The sequence below is a fragment of the Onychomys torridus genome, chromosome 9 (assembly GCF_903995425.1).
Source record: "Onychomys torridus chromosome 9, mOncTor1.1, whole genome shotgun sequence".
NCBI lineage: Eukaryota > Metazoa > Chordata > Mammalia > Rodentia > Cricetidae > Onychomys > Onychomys torridus.
This window is the reverse complement of record NC_050451.1, coordinates 52423148-52446722: the sequence shown is the minus strand read 5'-3', so window position 1 is coordinate 52446722 and position 23575 is coordinate 52423148.

Below are 23575 nucleotides of genomic sequence, written 5' to 3'. Positions count from 1 at the left end.
GCTTGGCATTGTTTGGTTTGCTCATTATTTTCTGAATATCTAATATGGCGGACTCCCAGCTTAGGAACCATAACACTCAGGTCTTCTTTCACACTTAAACCATTTGACATCTTTAATAAAACAGGGATTGGGAGAAGCAAAGGTGTTCTGTTGTTGGTTGTTTGTTTATTTTTTTTTCCTAGCAAAATTAGTATTTTGGGCATGTTAGTGTAATGAGCAATGGGCTTAATTTTTTTTTCCTTTTAAATCAAGAAGAATATAATTTATTTAGGAGATGTTTGTCCTTGTTTTGTTTTGAGACAAGGTGTCTATGTGCACCATCATGCTCAGCTTGTTACTGATTTCAAGAGGATCTCCTTGGATTCTTACACTTACAAACACTAGGGTGAGTTAGGCAGGGAGGTACCGAACTATGCCATCCTTGTGAGATGACTGGGTGTACTGACAACAGAATTCTAGGCCAGCGAGGGATAGTAAAGAGTGTTGTCTGCATTTGCTGAAGAGGAAGTTGTGCCAGGGCTAGTGCATTGGGCCAATGTTGAGTCCCGTGCTCCACCTGCTGTGCTAGGACTGTGATGAGACTGGACTCTGCTTAGACATATTCCAGATTTCTCTTTATACAAGTTATTCTCAGTCCACTTAGACAAAACCACTCGGCACATTCCCAGCAGACTTGCATGCTCCAGTTTGCCAAATCAAACCAGGAAATTAAGGTAGAAACAACAATAACTCTTTCCTGAAGGTTTCAAGAAAGAACAATGCTATGTCTCATCACTATTAAACAGTGAGGACTTTTAAAATACCACTTGCAATTGGCCTGATGGACTCACTAGGAGATATATACATACTGTTTTGGAAATAGACACCTTTTAAGTGATAAATGCAATGATGATGATATACACTGACTTCAGAAGACTGTTGATCAAGTACTCCAGCAGAGATCTCAGAATGTGCCATGACAATAGAATGGAACAGTGAGTGTCAAAGACAAGAAAACTTTCCGATGAATTAGTCGCAATCAGTGTAGGCCCAAAAGAGTGCTGGGGACTAGACTATGGCTTCTGATCTCATAGGGAGCTTTTGAAAGCTGGCTAAGTAATGCAAGGCTGGTTCAACCCTCGTGTTATGCTATTGTGTTCCATGCTTCTCTGGCCATTTCTAAGAGACTATTCTTCTCCCTTGTTCTCAGTAACCTACAACCCTGTTCATAGAATACAAACTCACATGAACTCGGTGAGTTCCTAAGGCTTGGGATGGAGGCCTATGGTCTGTGGACATGAAGATATGATGATCAAGAATGATAGTTAGGAAGGTATATTACAGTCTCATCTCTCCTGGAGATGAGGCAATAGAGAGACTTGTTCTTCAGCCTCAACATCAATGTTAGCATGATTTGGGTGGAAACAACCAACCATCCTCTATCTCAGAGAATCTGTTCCGAGAAAGAGAAACATGCTATCACTCTCCACTCTTTTTGTCTCTTTTTTGGTTGATACATTTTTCCTAAGCAGGCATTTCTGTGGTGAAGGGCTCTCCATGGCTTTGCAAATCCTCTACACATGGTCTACAGAGACAATGCGTCGGTACTCAGTAAAGGGGATTTCCAGTGAATGGAGAGGGGGAGAGGATGAGGCACACTGTGTTCATTTCCTAAATAGTATCCTTAATTCCTTAGTCTAGGAGGTATCATTCTCATGGGGAATGCTCACAAGTCCTTTAGAAAGACACGGGAGGCACAGACCTCATGAAATTCCAGGTCATCTCTGGTTTTTAGCTCGGTCATGTTAGATGTCTTCCTGTCTTTTGAACCTCAGAGAGCACCACTGTACTCAGTCTCTTTGAACTAGATTTCCTCCAGAAGACTGTGAATGGCTTGGGCATGGGTCTGGTCAAGTGCTTGGGATGTCTGCTTGGTGTTAGTAAGTGAGTGATGAGAATGAGTTGAAAGCAGAATGAGTTAACTGTTTAGGGACTTAGGATCTAGTGGAGCCCTCTTCCTCAAGAATAGAAATCTCTTCCTTTAGCCTCAAAAGAGTAGCTACTGGTTCTGATAGGAGGCATGAGACAAGTCCAGCTCTGCCTGAGGCAAAGCAAGACCCCAGTATTAGATGCTGTTCAGTTTCTGTTTAGCGGTTTGGGTTCCCAAAACAATGGTGCCACTCAATGCTCTGATCCCTTATCTGCTGTGTGGAGTGAGTGATCCCTCAAAAATGACCTCCTGGGAGAGGTCTGCAAAGAAACTGATCCATGAAGTAGGTTCTCATAGAATCTGTTGTAGGTACTCTGTCAGGAGAAAAATCTTTAGAAGTGAGGGAAATAATTTTGTTGCCATCCGTCAGGCCTCAAAGAATGTTTTATGATCATCTCTTCTTTTGGCCATCTCAACATTTCATCAGTTAAGCCATTATGGCTGGTGCAGGCATATTTATCTGCAGATCCAGATAAATGATATCACTGTAGGGGTGAACCTTCACAGTTTACTTAGGTAACAGAAGGAAACGGAAGGTGAAAAACTCCATCAACCAAGAAGGGGGCTGTGATCATAGGTGAGGTGGGAAAGGCGAGGGGGTTGTGCTCCAAACACCTAACCCTGTGTCAAGGTTTTCTCTTATTGAAGGAAGCAGGGAAGGATATTCAACCACCCATGTCTCGTGTCTTATGTTCTGTTTCCTATGGTGTGATAGCGTTTTGTGTGCCATTATTACCTCTTCTATTAATTTCTTTGAAATATGTTTCACATTTAGGTTCCCTACAGAATATACTCTTGGTGGTCAGTTGGCTGAATTTTCAATGGAAATATTATTTTGGCAGGAAAGTCCTATGAGGTAAAATGGATTCATTATCTGACAACCTGCCCTTGCAAGGAAGGTCAGAACATGGCCAACACAGTGGTAGCCCGAAGTCTAGAGTTTCTACTGTGGCCATACAGCACCTTGAATTGGGGGTAAAGAAATATTGGCATCATTTGTCACTGGCATTGAAATGTACCTGTTGCTCATGGTTCAGTGATCTACAAGTCCCTTAGGCCTAGATGTTATTCTTATCCAAAAGTAGGAAACACAGAAATTAGCAATGGACAGAACAGTCAGGAGTGAGTCATAGCGTGAGACAGCAAGAGCAACTAGGAACGCAGGAAGAGAAGCATCTCTTTCTGGAATGCTTTCTTCTTGGGACAGTGTCTTCTCCCTTCCCATGGAGATCATCCAAATTATAGATAATGAGAAAACATCACCAGAAACTCCCCCACAAACAAATCTAACAGTGGACAGACCAGAGGAGGGCCAGCCCACCCTGCAGAAATGAGCTGTCTAGACAAAAGAGGCCATTCACAGTGAGCTACAGTTGATCATTTTTCCTCACTCCCAAGCTTTTCTGACTTGCCTGGAATTACTCTCACCAAGAAGCATGCCATGAGGAAGCAGAGAGGTCACTGCATGGGCAAAGCTGGCTGATCTTTCAGAAGTCCCATCCATATTCTCTCCTTGGTTGACCATTAGAGTCACCCAAGACCATTGGACCTTCCTCCAAAAAAACAAAAACAAACAAACAACACATTCTGAACCTTGTGCTCTTTAGCTAAGACACACACAGCTCTGCCAGATGCAGGAGAGCCCTTCTAGTGGTTTCACTTCCTGCTGTCTGTGCCCTGGTACAATGTGTGTAGGCATCTGGGGAGAACAGTTCCAAGGGTGAGGGTGTCCAGAACCTGCATGGACAGAAAAGAGAGCCCAGTATTCACACTCTGGAAGGTCCTCCAGGAATGGAGACCTACCTACCCATGGAGAAACTTAAGAAACAGAGGCACATGGAAAAATGAGATAGGTATGGGCAGGTAGCTCTGCTTTCTCTTGGTGTTGAGTGAAATGAGGGGTAGAGGGCAGAGGTAAGGAATGAATTCCAGTTTCCTCCTTGGACTACACCATAGCTATGGAACCAAAAGAATAAGTGATAATAGGAATTGTGCTTTCTATTGCTGAAGGAAAGAAGGGAGGGAGAAAGGGAGAATTTTTCCTAGCAGACATTTCTCAATCATTTAATCATTTCCAATGAAATTTTAGAATCTTAGAAAGCTCAGTGAGGTGGCAAATTCCTCAGAATCAAAGCCCAACTTTGGAAGTGTGTGGCTATAATACTCGTACGTGAGTGTGTGTGTGTGTGATGTATTCCCACTCTTAGTTACACACATTTACACACACATATGTAAATATATTTATCATTATGTTTTCCCTCCAAATCAACACCAGTGTGTCCCATCTTCAATATACACTTTATCTGCATTTCAACTCATGGACAGACCATTATACCATAAAAAGAGAAACAGCTAGATATGAGTAGAGTGTAACCTAGCCATGGTTGTCTTCAATGCCAGCCCAGCATTGTTAAAGAGCAAAATGAACCCCCCTCAAATACAAGTTGAAATGTCAACCATTGATACACACCAAGCAATTCCTTATGATCATTGAAGAAAAAAGACCTATCATAAAATTGAATCACAGGCATTTCATTTCCTTGTAGCATTGTATGTATTTGTAGGGATGTCACCATTTTCCCCCATTCAACTACCCTTTTCCCCTAGCTCATCCAAGCTGGAGGATAATAAGTCTAGAGTTTTGCAGAAGTGTTATTTATAAGGATATTTTACCCTAATTTTGAAACCTTTCTTCACCCCATTTCAAGCACATTGAATTACTTTGAGGAAAAAAATACATATTTTGGCCCAAGACACAGGGAAAGCAAGTGTCATTGAAGTGTACAAATTATCCAGGGCTTGCAACATAGACGTGCTTAGTGAAATGAAGGTAATTCTGTCCAAACACGTGGGTAAACAGGATAAATTGAAGACAGTCCACCTTCTATTCAGGATCCCATGAACCTGTCCTGTTATCCATCTGGACTCTCTTGGGAAATGTGAGTTTTTAGGTACCGCTGGCTTGTACACTGTGAACGGTTCCAAAGCACCATTCCTCATAACACCTTGGTATGGAAGAGAGTTCCAGAAGGTTTAGAGAAGAGGCGGAGGCTGGGTACAGTGGTTCACCTCCAAATAGTACAACACGACATCAACCTAGAGAAAGCAGCAGCGTCAACAAGGAGAGCAGTCCAGTTGGACAGCAAAGCCAGGGAGTCAGGGCACACTGCGCTCCATGCCATGGAGTGGAAACTATGCTGGACATAAATCAACAGAAAAGGTTTCAAAACCAGAAACAAAGCCAAACCAATGTTTCCTTCCCCTCTATGCACAAACCTTTAGTTCTAAACCCAAAGAACAGTGGCATCCAGATGAATCCTGCCATCTAGAAGATTCATCTGTAGAGAGATTAACATTTGGTCACTTGCGTCCACAGAAATAAAGCACCTTTGAAACCAAGAATTGTTCAAGAATCCTAGTGTCTTATTCAATGTGTCAAAGAAAAGTACAGTGAAAATAAGTAGAATAACTTATCAAATGGCCAACATAACAATATTGACTCTAGTGAATAGGCAAAAGGGCTCCCGAGGACAGTTCACAACTAAGAGCATAGAGTACAAGAAAAGGCTATGACATTTCATGAATATTCTGTGTTATAGCTTTGAACTTTATTGCAAAGCAAAAAATATATATTTTATATATATATATATATTTTTATCTACATTTCACCTCTGACATTGTACACAACACGAAAGCACAGAAAACCAAAGGAATCATAATGAGGTAGATACAGAACACTTACAGATGGAGGCGACTAAAGATTTTAAATTTGGCTTAATACTGTGGCCACCAATGTCTGCCTTTTCACCAGGCCAGCAGAAGCCCAGTGATCTCTGACCCCAAAATAAGTCCCAATAAAAACACCTGCTTCAAAATGAAAAAAAAAAAAGAACATTGCTTTTTAAGTCAGGGTATCAGTTGTGTACAATTGCAAACCCTGGTAAAATTAAGAAAAAAATGTATTTTGTTTGTTTGTTTGCTGTTTTGTTTTTGTGCTCTCTACTCTCACCGTGGAAGGACTTTTTACTTATCTAATGAGGAGCAACCTGTCCTGTAGGGCTATTCTGTGTAATCTTGCCAAGTGGGACCCAGGAGCTCACTAGTTAGGAGTCAGTGGTGAGCATGTCAGGGGGTTTTAATTCCCTGGAGCATCTGCACAGTGGTAGCCCCTAAGAAGAGGACTGCTGGTCTTTGGGACCCTTAGTACATCAGCTGTAATGAACCCAGCTTCTTTCTGGGATCAGCTGCTCTCAAAAGAAGCAAGAGGTACCTGCCAAGACATCCCTTTCCCCTCATCATGTCAATTAACAATCCTTCCGATGGGGAGGCTACAGGGCTACCCAGAAGGACATCTCCAGCTTGCTTTGTCACTGCCTGTGGTGGTTGGGACTACTACAGAGAACAGTTCCTCTGTGTACTCATGTCTGTGTCCCAAATGATAGGAACACAGACAGGAGGAAGGAACAGGAGAGGACCCCAGGCTGGGTGGACCATGAAAACAGCTCACCAGGGAAGGCCGGCTCAGACCTATGCAGATGGCAAAGAAACTGTTCACTACGTTGTAGGTGACCAGAAAGCTCTACAGACTTAGAGCAAGTGGTGTAGAAGGAGGAGTGGGGCTCCAATCTACCTATGGGGCTCCCACTGAGCCAGACTTCAGTGGATGTTTTCATTCATGTTTCTACTTGTGACTAGATCCTGCTTTGGATGAAATTTGCTCTATTAATAAATACTGGAGAAAGCTACAGGCCAGGGCATCCTTCCTTGGGCCTGAGGGAAGGCTGAGAGGTCCTGGTGGAATGCCTAGTTATTTGGGGGACAATGGAAGAGGGATGGAAGGCCACCTGATATGTTCAGGGAGGACCTTGGAGAAGCGTGAGGGTGAGAGGCTGGAGTTGGACTGGGTTGGCTCTTGTGTTTGTGCTTCATTGCCCTGGGGGATCGTAAGCACCCCAGGAGACCATGGTCTCCTGAGTACAATACCTGGTCCATGGACAACATAAACCAGGTTGAGCTGTATGTTTAGAAAGTGCATCAAGAGGGTTGGTTTGAGGCAGAAGAGAAGATCCCAAGGTTTTCAAAGCTTTGGAGATGCTATGGTCATTTATCTCTGTCCAGGTGGGACCCAGAGCCTCCTCCAGCCCTTCTGGGCCCATATCAGCAAAGGCTCACCTTTGAACTTCGAGAATCAAGCATTGGGATAGGTAAGAGAGGAACTGAAATCAATTCATGTGTAAACAGAAGCCACTATGAAGCCAGCCAGTTTCTCCAGCCTGGCTCAGGATCTGAGACTGTCTGTCAGAGCACTTGATTCTCAGAGAATATGGCCAAGTGAGTTTGGAATTCCCAATCTTGTCTTCAGAAATTCCTAGACCAGGCAAGACCAAGGACACTTCTAAGGGTTCCAAATACTGGGTCTCTGCTCTCTGGGAGACTCAAATCAAAGTAAACAGCCCGGCTATAGTAGGCAACATTGGGACAGTTCTGAAGGAGGACTATCTGATTTCATGGTATCCTCTGGGGGAACAAAGGAGAGATGAGATGATGTCTTCTTCACACCCTGAGATCCTATTGTGCCCTGTCCAGTGATACTCAGCTCTGCACATGGAATGGAAGGGCTTTCATGATGGCCACTACTGTGATGAGTACAGAATTAGTATTGTGTGTTCAGGCAGGTGCACTGAGTTGGAATGCTAGCAGGCAATAAGCTGGGAGAGCTGCTGTTACACATGAAGGTAGGGACTGATAGGGTCAGCAGAGTATACCAGTCTTCTCTTCCCCACCCTTTAGGCCCCTCATCTACCCCACATGCCCACACTCCCTCTCTGCTTTCCCCTGCCTCCAGGGCTGGAGGCTGTGGCTCTTACTTAAGCTCCCCATCCTTTGCTGTACCTTCCCTTCCCTTGTTTATGTTTGCAGCATGGTTGGCCTGCCCAGGTCTGAACCCATCGGATCATTATTTGACTCCCCACCACTGTACTTGTTCATCGTACTGTGTAGTGTTTCCAGGTGGCATGGCTCAGAGGCTGCAGCCTCGCCACTGCATTTTAGAGATGGGAGAACAGAGGTGCACAGGAGGCAAATAACGTGCCTCGGAATGTAGGGACAGGAGCAGTCAAGGCTCCCAGTCCCATGCTCACCCCCGCCTCAGGCTGCCATCTTCTCATATTCTTCGTTGAGTCCCTCCACTGTATTTATTGGATGGAAACAAAATGCCAGGTTTCTTGGTGTCCATCTCAAATAGTCTCTGCCAGGCACTGTGAGACACCTGATCACTGTAAGCTTTAGAAAGAAGAAATGAGATGGAGAGAGCCTGAAAAGGAGTAAACCCCTGAGGCAGACTGGAACCAGTGATCTAAGCCCTCAGCTGTATTCCTGACTGACCTCAGAACCCTGTTCAAGGCATCATGAGCCTTTGTTTCATAGCCTGTAAAGTGGAGTGAAATTTTTGGCCTTGCAAGATTTTGGTAGGGCAAGCCGGGTGAGAGGCCAGCACGAGTCCCCTGTTTGGCTTGTTCCTAGTCAACATCCCACAGATGGGAGTCCCCTGTCCTTCTAAAATGGCCCCACTACAATTGGCTAACACCATCACGAGGTCCTTGTGGGACTTACTCTGACAGTGTGATTCCTGGGACCACAGAGATCGTGAGAACTTGGCTGTCCCCTGATTATCTTCCATCCTCTGAGTAGCCATCCAGGGAACACTCTGGGCCTTACAGGCTTCTCCAGCCTGGGCATTTGGCATATACATGTGCTACACTGTCTTAAGTGGCAACTAATACTAAGGACTTCTGCCAAGGGTTAGCCCACACGCTACAGCAAGGCATGCCAACTCTGACAGGCATTCCCCCAGCACAGGGCTAGTCATGAACAGCCAGGTACCCACAGGCATAGTCCCCGAGACTCACTACCATCACAGACCTCAGAGGCATGTGTCCCTTCCCAGAGTCATAGATTGACACAGCCCCAAATAAGTCTGAGAAGCCTGATTTGCCATAAAGAGCAAAGGGTCAGCAAACTTCTCCCTCATGGCTCCTCTTCATTTTGCACCAAATGTGCGTCTTTTGGAAGACCTGGAAACAATGGATCTGGGGCCATCTCTGGGCCTGAACATGGATGGCATTGGTCCAGAGAGGAAGGGGCCACAGACAGGGCTCCAGCTCCTTAACCACTTCTTAGCAAGAGCCAGTTGTTGGGGAATTTTGTATGTTTTAGAACCGATGCTGCTGTGATTTTCTGAACCTCAAAGATGGCTTAGTTTCTGGGAAAGATTTCTGGGAGGGGGTGCCTGTACAGATGGGCCTCAAAGTCTCCAGAAAACAACCTCCAAAGGGGGACCTCATTAGGGGAAAAGAGGAAGTTCCTGGGATAGCTAAGAGAACAGGGAGCTGGGGGGGGGGAGGTTGGTGTTAAAGACTGTGCTGCTCTCCTGGAAGCAATGATCTCCTTTTTCATCTCAAAGGAATTCACTCTATGCTCCCACCAACCAGGGAGAAGGAGCAGCTTGTGCTAGAGCAGTTAGGCAGTGTCTGAATTTGTGTGTTAAAAACTGTCTTGGATGGCTCAGCCACCTTGTGCTAGATTTGTAAACCATGAACAAAACTCAGACTTGTGCGTTCTCAGCCTAAAAAGGGGAGGAACTGCCTGCTGCCTGCTGTCTGCAGGAATTTCCCTGCCTAGGGTTGTGCTTTGTAGACGCCCAAGACCTCTCTTCTTCCCCATAAATACCTTTCAAGACCTTGTGAAGCTGTGCCAGTTCACTGGAATTGGCATCACGGGGCACTGCAAGTGAGCTGAAGCTGCCATACTCACCCTCTCACTCCATCCCCTACCACGCTGCACATAGTGCTGGCTTCCTGAGCGATTATGTTTTCTGGCCCTTGAAGAGTCCTGCTTGTACTTACATGAGCTTCAAAATGAAAACAGAGGCATTGACCCTACTCAGGCAAGTTGATGTCCTCATGGGCAGAGGGAGGGCTATTAGAAAGGAGAGAAAAGGAGGTTTGCCACTGGGTAGTAAATGTAGACTAGGGACTATCAGGGAAAGATGAAACTGGCCGAAAGCTAAGGAGGAAGGTCTGACTTGGCCCTCTGGGGACAGGTTACTCCACACAGATGACCACAAATGAGGAAAGAAACATGCTCCCCAGAGCACTCCAGCTCACAGCCACAGTCTGGTTCAGGAGCAGGTGGGAAGGGCGACAGAAATAGCTACAGGTGCATGCCATCCTCCACCCTCCCCTCGACCTCAGAGATCACCGGCCCATTGTTCCACTTAAGCCAAATTTGTTTTCTTGCCTTAAGTCAACACATCCCCAAAACATATACCATGGAAAGTCGAATCTCTAAAGGAAATAAGTATTTTGAACCAAAGAGAGGATGAAAACGGACTGTAAACACAAAAACACACAATACACATCAGATCACTTACAGAACGAAACGGGATTAGTACATCATCGAATCATTTCAAATGAAAGCAAAGGAAACTTTTGTTGTGGTTGTTAGCGCTTAAATTTAGGCAAAGAATCACTGTAGCATGCTCACCTTGAACCAGAGCTTGGTCATTGTGGTTCTTAGATAAAGGAAAAACAAAAAAACAAAAAAACAACCTGTGAGGGATATGGAGAACAGCTCAGAATCTGAGGTGAAGGGGGGTGGAGGGAACTGGAAGATTGCATAGCTGTGAGACAGTGACTTCTCACCAAGGTGAACGAGTACATCATCTGAGAAATAGCATCTGATAGATTGGTTTTTTTTCTGTTCATTTCTGTTTGCAGTATTTTGTTCTCTGTCCATCAGACACATCATACACAGAAACATATATACAGTACACACACACACACACACACACACACACACACACACACACACCAGCATTAACACCAAAACCATGCAAGCCAACCCCTACCCTTTGAAAGACCCCCTGCCGCCGCCTGTTCCGGCAAAGTTTGGATCCACCAGTACACTGTGCCTGCAGCCCCACGCCACTTCTTGTCCAAAGTAATATCCAAGATTTTTGCTTACAGTAGCAGTTAAAAGAGGAGATGGGGGACAAGGCATGAAGGAAAGCACCAGACGTGGTTTGATTCTCTTATTGATCTCTTTATGGCAATGCCTCACATTTTGGTTTAGGGAGAGTCACTACTTTTTAAGAGATGAGAGAGAGAAAAAAAACTGCCTTTTTTTTTTTAAAGCTTTCTTGAGGTAAACCTTATGTGTGAACACCTTAGGCAGCTGTCATTAAGTCTTCACATAGGGAAGAAACAACACTCCAGTGTAATATCCATGTGCAGAACATGAGAAAGCATATTTACATCTTGCTGTATGTCTCTCTGCTCTCACTCAGCCTGCCTTCTACAAGGTATGGAACAGAACAAAAGATGAAGGATTTCCTGTCTCACATTCAGTACCTGCCATCCATTCCTCACCAGACTCTCTTGCACACACGTACCAAAAATCACAAACCGAGGGAAAACTGAAAATAGAGCTTAGAATACTGTACAGGTTTCCACTCTTGCTGTATGCCTTCAGCATATGTAGCCATATGTGCACATACGTGTATACATATATGGTGTATACATATTAATATAGGAAATAAAGACCTTTTAGTTACGGTTTATGCAGAATCTCTGCATCTTAGTTGTGTTTTCTAGTCTCTCTTGCTTTATGGATAGACAACCAGCTACAACAATCTATTATAAGGCCTCACAGAAAGAATTCTACATGTTTTGTTTTTCTCTAAGAACCAAAGTGTATAAAATGAGGTTTGATTCTAGCACCTTAAACAGCGTTGGTGATATTCCCTTGGGAGAAATTAGCACTCCCTAACGGCCTAGAGAATCTCTGTCAGTTACACAACATCCGAAGGTATTCCTGGAGGGAGGAGATGAAACAGTGCTGGCGGAGGCAGAGCGGGAGCAAAGCAAACGTCATGGTAAAGTCGCAGTGACACACACACAGAATCTCAGAATCGGGTCAAGCTGCTGTCTCCAAATTACTCATTTCTCGACTCTGCCCCAACAGCCAATCCTATGGGAAACCCTTCCCCATGAGGTATGGAAATAGTATGGGGGCCATTTTAGATGGGGAAACTGAGTCTGAGAGACCTAAACAGGTTACAGAAGAAACTGTCTTGTGTTTGGACACAAACCAGGAATGCCTGACCTCTCACCTCTCACCTCTCACACCATCTTTGCCAACTGTGATTGTGAGTTGAGATTTTTTTTTCCTTTTTTTAAATTTTTTATTTTTTGGAAAAGCAGCTTCTGGCCATGAGCAAGGAAGCAAAATGAACAAAGAAAATTTTTTTTTTTTTTTTTTTTAATATCAGCACCAAAGGAAGTTTAAAAGAAGCTGCCTTGTGCTCCTTTACCAAACACTCTGCGATATGGAGACAGCAACTTTCACAAACAAAGAGAGCCCATCCCAGGCATAGGAGGGTAGCTCAGCTCATCATCTGTTGATGCCCTTCCCCAAGGTCATTACTCTCCAGAGAGCCAGTGGGTCTAGTGGAGCATTATATTTTTTGTAGAGGAATGATCAGTTCCCCCCAAAGCTGCATCAGAACCTCAGTGATATAATTACAGAACCATAGTGGTACATCGAGAGCCATGCTGACTGACGCGTGTTTACGTTCACGTCTCTGACCGCACTGGAACGGAAGACAGGGAGGAGTCCTGGTACTGCTGTTTGCTGAAGTGGCCACCTTGAGTGGAGTTACATGACAGAAAAGCACCACAAGAAAAGGCACCACGGGTTTCAAGAAGTTAAATCGTGTGTTGTTATGGCCCTGGCCTCACCATGGTGGGGGCACAGACAGGCCGTTCAGTTTCAGCAAGGACCTTAAAGCCTTTGAGTCAAAAGATCTCATCCCATGTACATCTGTCAATCCTAGCTCAATGGGACAGAGGAGCTAAGAGCCTGACATTGTCCTCTTCAATGACTTGTAGAAAAGGAAAAACATCTTTGATTCTGAAATAAAAAGGGGAGGGTCTCAGACACCGGAAGACAAGCCCTGTTTAAAATGGGACATGGAAATCTTCGTGTTATGATTACTTGGTTTTAGTGAATTAAGAAAGAAAAAGAAAGGGCGGAAAGGGAAAAGGGAAGAAAGGAAGAGAGGAGTAGGGAAGAAGAGAGGACCTATTACATCCACATCCAGTTAGCCACAAATAGCACCAAATGGAGATTAGTGAAGATAGACAGTTGTCCACACGTGTCCACATGTGTCCACACAACTAAGGACTTAAAATCCACATTACTCCATTCTGAGATTCTGGCTAAGAAAATGGAAGTTACTGGCCATCCGACCACTAAGAATTCCATGGGCCACAGGAAAACCAGGAAGGTGCTGCTGCTGCTGACCAGACACAGTGGCCTTTAATTTACCTCAACATACTTGCTAGCCCTGAAAATCTTCTCTGTTTCAGACTCCAGCTGGAAGCCACACTCCTGTTTGGCATGGGTACTTAGACTGTGGCAGGAAAGTAGATGTGGGTACAGAGTGCAGAGCTCTCACTAATGACTGTCTTTGCCTGGCTCTAAGGCTAGGCTGGAACAGAAGAGTCCACTGGCCATGCTGGTGGGTCCTGCAGGTTCCAAGTCTTTGTCTCCACTGTCTAAGCCTGTGGTGATAAGCTAGAGAGACCAGGGACCAGAATTACGATGGCTGTCTGCACAAGGGACCTCTCAGCTGCCTGGTGGCAGTGGGAGTGTGGCATGGTGACCCACATCTGTAGTTTGCTCATGTGAATGGGGTTCTTGGTTCTCCTTCTGCTTCCTCAAGCTTCTGGTTTAGCCTTCATGGTTTCCAAATCCCAGTGCTTAGCTATACCTCAAGCAGCACCTCCATTTCTGTAGGTGGTAAATAAATGGTTGCTACCACTTTCTATATCACCAGTTATGTGTCCACATCTAGCTTCAGCATGAGCAGCAAGGGACAAACACCAGGCTCTTGCAGAAAGGTCCCCCGTTTGCAAGGGAAACCTCCAGCAGCCTCCTGGGATAGAAAAAAGCCACATGCCCACTCTTCATCTGGGCCTCCTCTCCTGACTTTTGCCTCCACCACTGTAGCCTTGGTTGTCTGGAAGTCTGTCTGTCTGCCATTCGTGTAGGGATGTGATCTCTGCTCCCTTTTTTTCCTTGCTAGGGTTCCAGGAACTTCTTTCTGGGTAAAAACTGACCTCAAGCACACCACCCCCCTTGCCTTTCCTCTGCCTAATGGCCTCAGGTACTCCTACTTATGGTAGTGGGTATCTGAAAGCTCATCTCTGCATTATTGCTGCTGCTGCTGCTGCTGCTCCTGCTGCTCCTGCTGCTCCTGGCCACCGGAGATGGCAGCAAGAAAGTGGAATCCAACTTAGTCACCTTTGCTGTTTCCCAAAGGCCACTGGGTGAAAGGTGGACTTCGTGGCACTGAGAGGCTGTTGGCTGTGGTACTCTGATGGAAACCAGTGGAAGGCTCAGCTGGGAAGCTGTTTTCTCTAAGTCTTTCCTCATCTTCAAGGTCATGTGCTCTTTCCTGTGTTATTGGCCAGTCTACCCATGCATCTACCTGGCTCTACTGGATGTTCAGTTTCTGAATCAGGCATCTTGAGTATTTTAAAACTGAAACAAGCCTTTTGGGAAGCCAGAAAATTGGTAAGTAGGAAGGCTAAATAATTGGCCCAAGGTCATAGAGCTCACATTGAATGCTTTCCCCCTGGGAGTCTGTATGCTAGTCTATGGTGACAGGTTAAAATTCTTTTCCGGCCTCTAGGCCTGGATTATCATTTTCTACCTTCCCTCTCCTCCTGCTTTAACTTCATGCCAGGACTTTGATTGGCATATGCTAGCATCAACACATATGGGGTTCTGTAGTCTTCCTCCAAAGGAGGGGGACATGGATTCCATAATGTATTTCCCCTGGATGTGCTTCTCCCCACCCATTCTTAGGGTACACCTGAGAAGCATCTTTCAGGGCTCATGTGATCAAAGGCAAGGTTGCTGCTAAGCCCTTCCTGATGCCTAGGCTAAGCTACTAATTTACAGACACGTTTCCAAGAAATGGGGGCTAGAAACTGGCTCATTCACATTGTTTCCAATGCAGGATTTGGTTATTGGTAGGTGGCTAGGAAGCTGAGTATTTGGAAAGCTCAGCTGACTGGCTCTGCTCTCTGGAAACTGTAGTTCATGTTGGCACAGTCAAGGGTAAGGAGGGTATGTGCTGGGCTTGGGGCACTACAGTCCACTCACTCAGCTGTCCCCCTTGGGGGAAGAACTGACCATGACCATCAGGGATAGGGAAGAAGAGGAGAGAGTGTCCTATGGGCATATGGGGTGTCTGTGCCTTAGGGAAGCCTTAGACCTCATGTAATCAGGAAGGGATGGGCCAAGGCACCAGTGGCAGCTTGGAACTGCCAGATTGTAGGTCCTCATCTTAGTGGACAGAAGATACCCACTCATTGGTCCATGGAGTAAAACCCTGGAATCTCAAGATGAATTAGGACTTTGCTTCATTGAAACCCAAGACCATGACTACAACCTAGTTCTCAAACCACCAGTGCCCAGAGTGGACATGAGGTCAGTGTGGCAGGACACACTGAGGTTAGCCCTTTGTGGAAATTACAAATGGTGTACACTCAAGGCTCCAAACTACCTGAGAAGTTCGACTTCTTTTGCTCTGTAAAGAGCCAGCCAGCAGCACCCGGAGAATTTTTGGGTTGAAATGGGGACAGATAGTAGACCAGCCTCCAAATGGAAAGCTTACCCAAGTCTAAGCAAATGATCCCAGCTTGCCACCATTCTGAGCAAACTAGATTCTGGTCTTCTGATGGAGGACTTGAGTTCAGAAGGCTCAAGAAAAGCCAGAGCATAAAAGAGTGGGTGAGTGAGGCAGGAAGCCTGTATCAGAGCTTGCTATCAGGAAGACACTGAGCCAAAAAAATCCTGTAACTTGGGGGTAGGGGTGGGATAGGTATTTGCTTTGAACAACAACAACAAAACAAAACAGAAACAACACCATAACAACCTGATGACACCAAAAGATGATAGGGAGACCTCAGCGAGGTCATTTCCTGTTTCTCCCTCTCTCTGTCCCTCTGTCTTTCCCTTCCTCTCACTCTCCCCCTCCCTCCCTTCCTCCCTCCCTCCGGCCCCCTCCCATCCTCCTTCCTTCTTTCCTTCCTTTTCTTAATATATGATTTTTTTTTAATAACAAAGCTATCATTTTCTTAACAGCAGAAGCCCAGGCTGAGTGTGAAGAGCAGTTCTGGCTGCCTCTCCAGGGCTGAACTCTGCATCTGTCGTGACCCACCTCCTAACTTCTTTCCTTACACCCCAAGGAGCAGCTTTTCTATAGAACCACTAGGAAAGTGGTTTTCTTGAAAGTTTGTTTTTCCAGAAAACACTCTGTGGATGAGGAAAGATAGTGGAAATATTACTCATAGTTGGGGTTGGCAACAGAAATCCTACCAGTTTTTCCAGGGCCTGAAGATAGTCTACAGTTGGATGTAATAAGTCCTGTGTGATTCTGGGGTTACGAAGGACAACAGGGGTGAGGGGAAGGAGGAGAGATCGCTAGAAGGAGGCACACATAAGGATTGGCAACACAGGAGGAAGGTCCTTTGGAATCAACAACATGGGGTAAGAAGTGCTTGTCCACACTGAGAAAGGACAGTGAAGCAGCCGGAAGTTCAGAAGGCTCAAAACTGAAGCTACCCCTGCCAAAGGCTCTGGATTGTAAGCACAAGGACATGTCATCTTCAGGTGCCCAGGGAAACTCCCCGCAGACCTCTCTAGTCCTCATCAAGACAAAGAACTTTCCCTTTCTCTCTGTCCCTTCTCCCTGCTCTAAGGAAAACAGTAATTCTTTGCTTTCTTCAGATTGGCATCATAGGACAATTTTAAAAATAATGGGTGATTTTATTCTGGTTCTAAGACAAAGCAGATGCTCCCACCAGGTTCTAAGGAGGCTATCTGGTGGCAGGAGAGTTTCTGGGGCCTCAGGGACACAGCCCCGAAGACACTGGGAGCCCCAAAGCTAATTGGCCAGGGATTTTTCCAGGCATCCTGGATTTGAGACTAGAATTTCTACTTGCTCAGCTCAGGAAGACGTTGGTTCTCTGCAGAAACAAGTGGACCTGTGCCACGGCACTCCCTGAACAACTTAAGATGTGCTATTTGTTAGAAGACACATTTGGCCCTTAGCGTGTGTTGGGAAGGGAAGAGCTCAATGCACATGGAAAAACAAATTGGAAATTTAAACAGGCTTTGTTTTATATGAGGCCTTTTACAGGAGATTTGAAAATCTCCTCCCCCCCCACCACCACCAAAATACAAAAGCAAACAAGACAGTTGCACTTTTTTTTTTTTTTTCTGGCAAAGATCCTCGTCTTTGGAAGCCAAGACTTTCCAGCAAACAGAGTACCAGACTTTCCAAGGAAACAGACAAACCAAAAAGTACCAAGCTGTTCCAGGATGGCCACGGGGACTCACTCTCTGTATGTAAAGAGAGAAGAGGGTTGCTGCCGAACTGAGCCCAGGGGGAGTAATTGAAATAACAGAACCAAAGCAACAAGTGTTGGTCCCAGGGTGCAAGAGCTCATACCTGCCTTCCACTTCCCACAAAGGGAGGAAGCATCTCAGGAACACATTCTCTGACAGAAGCCAGAGGACAGAAAGCCCCCCTTTTCAAATTCTCTGAAACAAGAGTGGCCTTTCTTGGAGCAGGATGATAATATAGCCCCACATTAAGACAACTCCATAATTCTATTCTTTGTTATCGATTTAAAATATACTTAAATGGAAGTGAATAAAGAATTAGCCCGTGATCCTTTCCCACCCCCCCACCCCCGCATATAGCATAGCACCTTGTGCCCAGTCAGTGCTCCATTAATGCTGAAAATGGAGAAAGCAAACTTGGTAACCATAACACTGTTATCCTCAACGTGCTTTACCCAACCTTAAACTACTTTGTCCTCACAACACCCCTGTGAGGTAGGTAAGCAATGTTCTCATGGCACAGAAAGAGAAATTGGCCCCAGAGTGACTTGACTTGGGTACATTTGCAAAAGGGCAGAGTCTTGCAATTTTCGTTACCAACGATACAATCTGTCCATGAGAAAGCACCATGCTTTTATTTAAATGCTTTCTCTGACCCTTTTATTAAAACAAGGAAAATGCGTAAAGATGTCACTCTGTAAAATCAATTTCCTGCATTTGAAAAGAATACACTTTGCTCTTTCTGCCCCCAGGGAATTGGAAGCACTGACCAGCTGGACACCATTTCCTTCAGTCTACTTCCGGAATCCTGCCTCTTCCTTATTGCCTACCATCCACTGAGGCTCTCCCAGGCTCCAAGCGTCCATCTCCGAGTTCCTGTTCACAAATGCTGCAGGATCCTTTCATGAGTCAGAATGAGCACAGATGAGCACACAGGCACAGCAGGGGGTCTCTGCATTCCTTCCCTTAGGCTGCTACCTGAAATACCTTGTGGGAACAAATAAGGCCAGCGGGGTTGGCCTTGCTACACACAATCAGACAAACTCCAAGGAGTTATTACTGATGTTCAGAGTGTGGCTGGTTGATCCCTTTTGCACCGAATAGCATTAAACTTGTAGACCAGATTCAGAACAGGTGGGAATGGAGTCAGACCAGGGCTCCCTGGACAAGGGCAGCAGAATTTGGCAGCCATACCCAAGATTTGCCCTTGAGAGCACTCAGTTCCTCTGGGGCAGTCTCCAAAAGTGACTTTTCTTTCTTTTTGTAATTTTTGGTGAGAATTTCTACACCTAGACCTGGCCAGGACCAGGTGAACTGGTTTATGGGAACTGGAACTTCCATAGCTTTCTTTTGCAAGATGGTCCTTGGAACCAGTTTAGAATTGGTATCATGGCAGCACCCCTGAGTGCTGATATCTCCTCCATGGCTCCCACCTGCTCTCACTCTGGGTTAGGTCCTAAGAACAGTGATGTTCTTAAGATGGGTCCATTTTCTTGTTCCAAGTGTATCTTAGTATTTGAAATGATAACAGTCAAACCATAGTCAAAAGAAAAAAAGGAAAACATAGGTGGGGACAGGAAAAGAAATTTTGAACTAACTTTTTCAATTCAAATTGTAAGGGAGAAAACTATCTCAATTTAGGAAAAGATATGGGAAGGAAAAAAAAGGGGTTGCAACCGCATGCTACTCTCCAGCCCCATGCATCTCTGCAGTTCTGCCTGCAGGCTCCAAGCAAAGCACACCAGGGCGTGGTGAAGACCCACCATGTGCACAAGCATGTGTAGCTGACAAGATGGTGTTGGAAAAGCACAGTTGGGCTTTCCATCCTCTGCAGGGGGTTCGGGGAGATGAGTCCATTTGAGAAGGGAAACCTCAAGGCTTTGAACAAAGGCAAGAGAGACTTCCCAAAGAGCTTCTGGCCACCTCCCACACCATCTCCAGACCCTCTCTGCTCACCCCACCTCATGTCTGTCAAACACTCAGTGAATATCCATTTCCAGAAGCAGACTCCCCTGTATTTTCCTTCATCTTTCAGGAAAAACTAACATCATGGGACCCAAGAATTGACAAATGCCCAGCAGGAGTCATGTGACCAGATGTCGCTGGCCAGATGCTACTGTACTGAGTTAACAGTGCTGTCATATACCTGACTGCTCCTGGGCTCGCTCCCTGTCCACGTGTCCTTCTTGCTTCCCTCCTGGGCTTCTGGGTGCTGAGTGTATCTCAAACCTCCTCTTTTTCCATATTTCTAGTTCCCAAGAAGTGGGGTTACCCTTCTTCCTATGAGATGCCTTTACCATGGGCCACATTGACTGAACCATCAGAGCATCACTGCTCTTCGGCCACTTTACTGATGGAGAAACCAAGTCATCAAGGGGTGAAGTGAGTTATCCATGATCACAGCAGAGCCCTGGATCAGCCTGTGACCCTTCTTGGTCTTTCTGGATTTAGGCAGAGCACCTAGGAAGTGTGAAGCTAAAACAAGTCTCTGAGCCTGAGGGCCCCAGGGCTACATTGAGGATGGACCAGAGTCAGATGGCTGACTGCTTGTCTGTATCTGCAGTGACAGATGGCCAAAGGTTACTTAGAGACAGGTGCTCTCCCAGTTACCAGCCAGCACTGTTCCAAAAGAGAAGTCATAAATATCTTATCTCCCCTGACTTGAGGGTGATATTCTAGAAGCTATCCTCCCAGAAGGGTGGAACATAGATTGTTGACTGACTTCAGTTTGAGGAGTGGGCTAGGGACTCCTGCTGGGGACCAGCCAGGATAGCATCTCCTACTTGGGCATTCATGTTTTTCTTTATGCAATAGGCATCCCTAGATGCTGCCTGCTCCTGTCCCTGTGGTCTATTCTTAGCCCTTGACACAGGTGCTGGCCTGGAGAAGGAGAATCTCCTGGAGAGGCAGTCTGTCTGATGCTCTGGAGCCATCATTAATAGCACTCATGACCTTTGGCTCCAGAACGCTCCTGCTGTGTCCTGCCAGTCACTGCAAAGAAAGGGACAGAGAGAAAGAAGATGATGCCCAGGAGCTCAGTAAGGCAGAAAGAGCCAGGTGGGCAGAGGAGAAAGCTGGGACTAGGTCAAGTCAATATCTTCTGATATTCAGCCAGTAGCAACAGATGCAGCATTCAGAGTGAGAACAGAAACCTTTAGAAAGGCCAGGGATGGGGGAGGGGAGGGGAAGGCAAACTTTGTCACTACATCTCCCTTTCCCTCAGGGAAGGCTTAGAGAAGCCCTATAAGAAAATGGGCTTGCCTTTTACATTGTTATGCATTTCAAAGTTGAGACAAGCACATGTTGACTTAGGATGCTCTTATGAGCTGATAAGGCTGTAGCCTGATGTTGGATAACAATGACCAATGCCAACTTCTAAAGGCTGAGCTGTAGATGAGAAAGGAAGACTGCCCACACTGCGACAGAGCTCAGTGTGAGGAGAGAAGATGGGGTAAGGACATACTTGAACCTAGAGGAGGCTCCCATCATGCCTGCCTCATGTCCAGCTGCATCTTGATGAAAGGACCAAAGGCTGAGCCTAGCTTCCTTCCTGCAGGAAATGATGTTGTGTTGAGAAGAGTGGAGCCCAGGAATCAGCAGGTGTTTGACATGCAGTGCCTAGAACTGCTCCCTGGGAGGCTGGTTGGGTACTTGAGGAAGTTGACTCCTCAGAGTCCTCTCCTTTTCCTGTGGATTGTCTTTCCCAGGATTCCCTGGGGCATGCTGATATTTCCCTGGCAGTTTTCCAAGTACCACTTAGATCCTTGAAATTACACTGACCTCTCTTCCCTTTACAGCCAAATCTAGTGTGGCTATTTTAGTATTTGCCAAATGCTGTGCAAACAGATGCAAGATGACCATCCACAAGCACCTGGCCCAAGACTTAGCACTGCAGAGTACTGGATGCACCCTAACCTTATTCTCACCTGGACACCTTCTCTACACCAGGGGCCCAAACTTGCACACAGCAGCCATCTTGCTCTGCTCCACAGTAATGGGTAGAGAAAATTTTTCTCAGGTCCAGAAGCATCAAGGCCAGTTAGTGAGGCACGGAATAGATGAGGGGGAAAGAAATCGCAAGTTGTTTTAGGGGTGTGAGGAATTGCAGAGGGAGCTCAGATTCAAGTGAAGAAGGGGCACCTGACCTTCCCAGAGCTTCTCAGGAGGAGACAAACATCTGGGTGGTAACAACAGGTCAGGCTGGAGGAAGAATAGAGAAAGTGATATGACTTGGTGCTTTAAAAAATACCATATGTTTTTCTGAGAATTGGATTTGTAATGGTCTGAAGCCTGTAGCATGAAAGGCATATGACCAGGACAGTTGTTCTTGGCACCAGACAGGATTTGCCCTCTTTTAGCCACCTAGGGGCCACTGCTGTTGAGAAGCCACAGGGGCCACAAAGAATTGGGTGATTCTGTGTCTATGGAGTAGGATACAGAGTCCTTCAGGCCATGGGGGAATGTCTCTTCCCTTGATTAGGACACTTAGGGAAGATGGAACCTGCTGTCTCCTGGCCCCCAATGTACTTGGGCTTTGTGTACTCCTCCTAGCATCCCTGGTTCCAATTATGAGACAAGTCTGACCTTCAGGGAGCCACTTTGTAGAGATAGACTGTGATTGAGATATCAGAAATTCTGGGGCAAAGGAGTCAATGGGAGCAGGTATGATGGGTTTAGATCCCCTTAACTTCCCCTCTCATGTCCTGGAGAGACCTGAAGATTCCCAAGGCAGATCCACCCAAGCTTGGGGGGTGGAGGGAAGGCTTGCAGAAACTGTTCTCCCAGCTTTGGATGCTCCCAGCCAACATCCACAATGTCTAAGTTTCATGTAAACATGAACACACGTGCTTATGCAGGTGTGCTAAAGATAGAGTGGTCACACAGAGGCAGCAGACTGAAGCCAATGGTGGGATCAAAGAGCAAGATACACACTGGCAACATGTCTAAGACTAGACAAACAAACGTCGTGGCACTGCACATCTTCGAGGAAGCGAGTCCAATGGCACACAGAGCCCCAGACCTAGGACAAACAAGAGTTGGGATCGGAGCTGGCCAAAGGAATGCCCTGCCACCCCACAAATGGACTCTTCTTCCCAGGCTGAGCAGAGCATGGGCTGGAGTTTGGGGACAGAGCTCCAGCAGGTGCAGACAGACAGAGTCTTGTAGGGAGTGCCCTTTGGTCACTGCTCTTACACACAGTTCCAAGCAGTCCCCCTTTCCCTGGCTTGCTCCCTGCCAGGCAGAGGCAGCCCAGCTGGTCTTCACCTCAGCCCAAGTGTGCTCTGTTGTATCCTGCTTCTCAGAGCAAGGACCAGGTAGGCCCCCCGGAGACCCCATATTAGGATGGTCCTGCAAAGTTGTGGTAATACATGAGATAAGGAGGTGGGACAAAGGAGGGAGCATTTAGTTTCACATCTAATATATATTTAAAGGTTTAAGGGTGGGATAAACCCTGAAGGGATGACAAGAAGGGACTTCTTTTGAATAGTTATTTAAAATAAAATTTTAAAAATTCATCAAACGTAAAAAAAATTCCTCAGTTTTTGAACTTCTCTTAAGTATAACTCAGTGTGAGGTCTTGCACCCTGAACAGTTACATCCAGAATTAAAAAGCAATCACACCCACAGACGATAAAGACTAACAGTATGGACTTAAAAATACTGTGTATGTATATATAGATATATATATATTTACACATATATATCTTTTGCGGAGATATTTTTCTTTTGATGATTAATTTTCTTTTTTCTTTTCTTTCATTTTTTTTGTATGCCCAAGTAGAGCTAGAATGGTATCAAAATAATACCCTAAAACAGAAATACTCTTTAAAGGAATAGTACCTTCTAAAAAACAAATGAAACATTTTACAAATGGTCAGACATACTTGTGACACCTCCAGAAATTCACCTTGGTATAGTGAGAACATAAACAGTGGATTCAAATCCTCCCCGAAGCCACAGGGCCTAAACGAACAGCCTCTGCTGCTGGATGGGGACTTGCTCTCCAGGTGGATGGCCACACCCAGATGCCACTCTCTCCACCTCAGTCCAGCCTCTCACCATTCCCTTTCCCAGTTACCACAGCAGCTGCCTCACAGCAATTTTGTGTATTTCTGGCAAGACCTT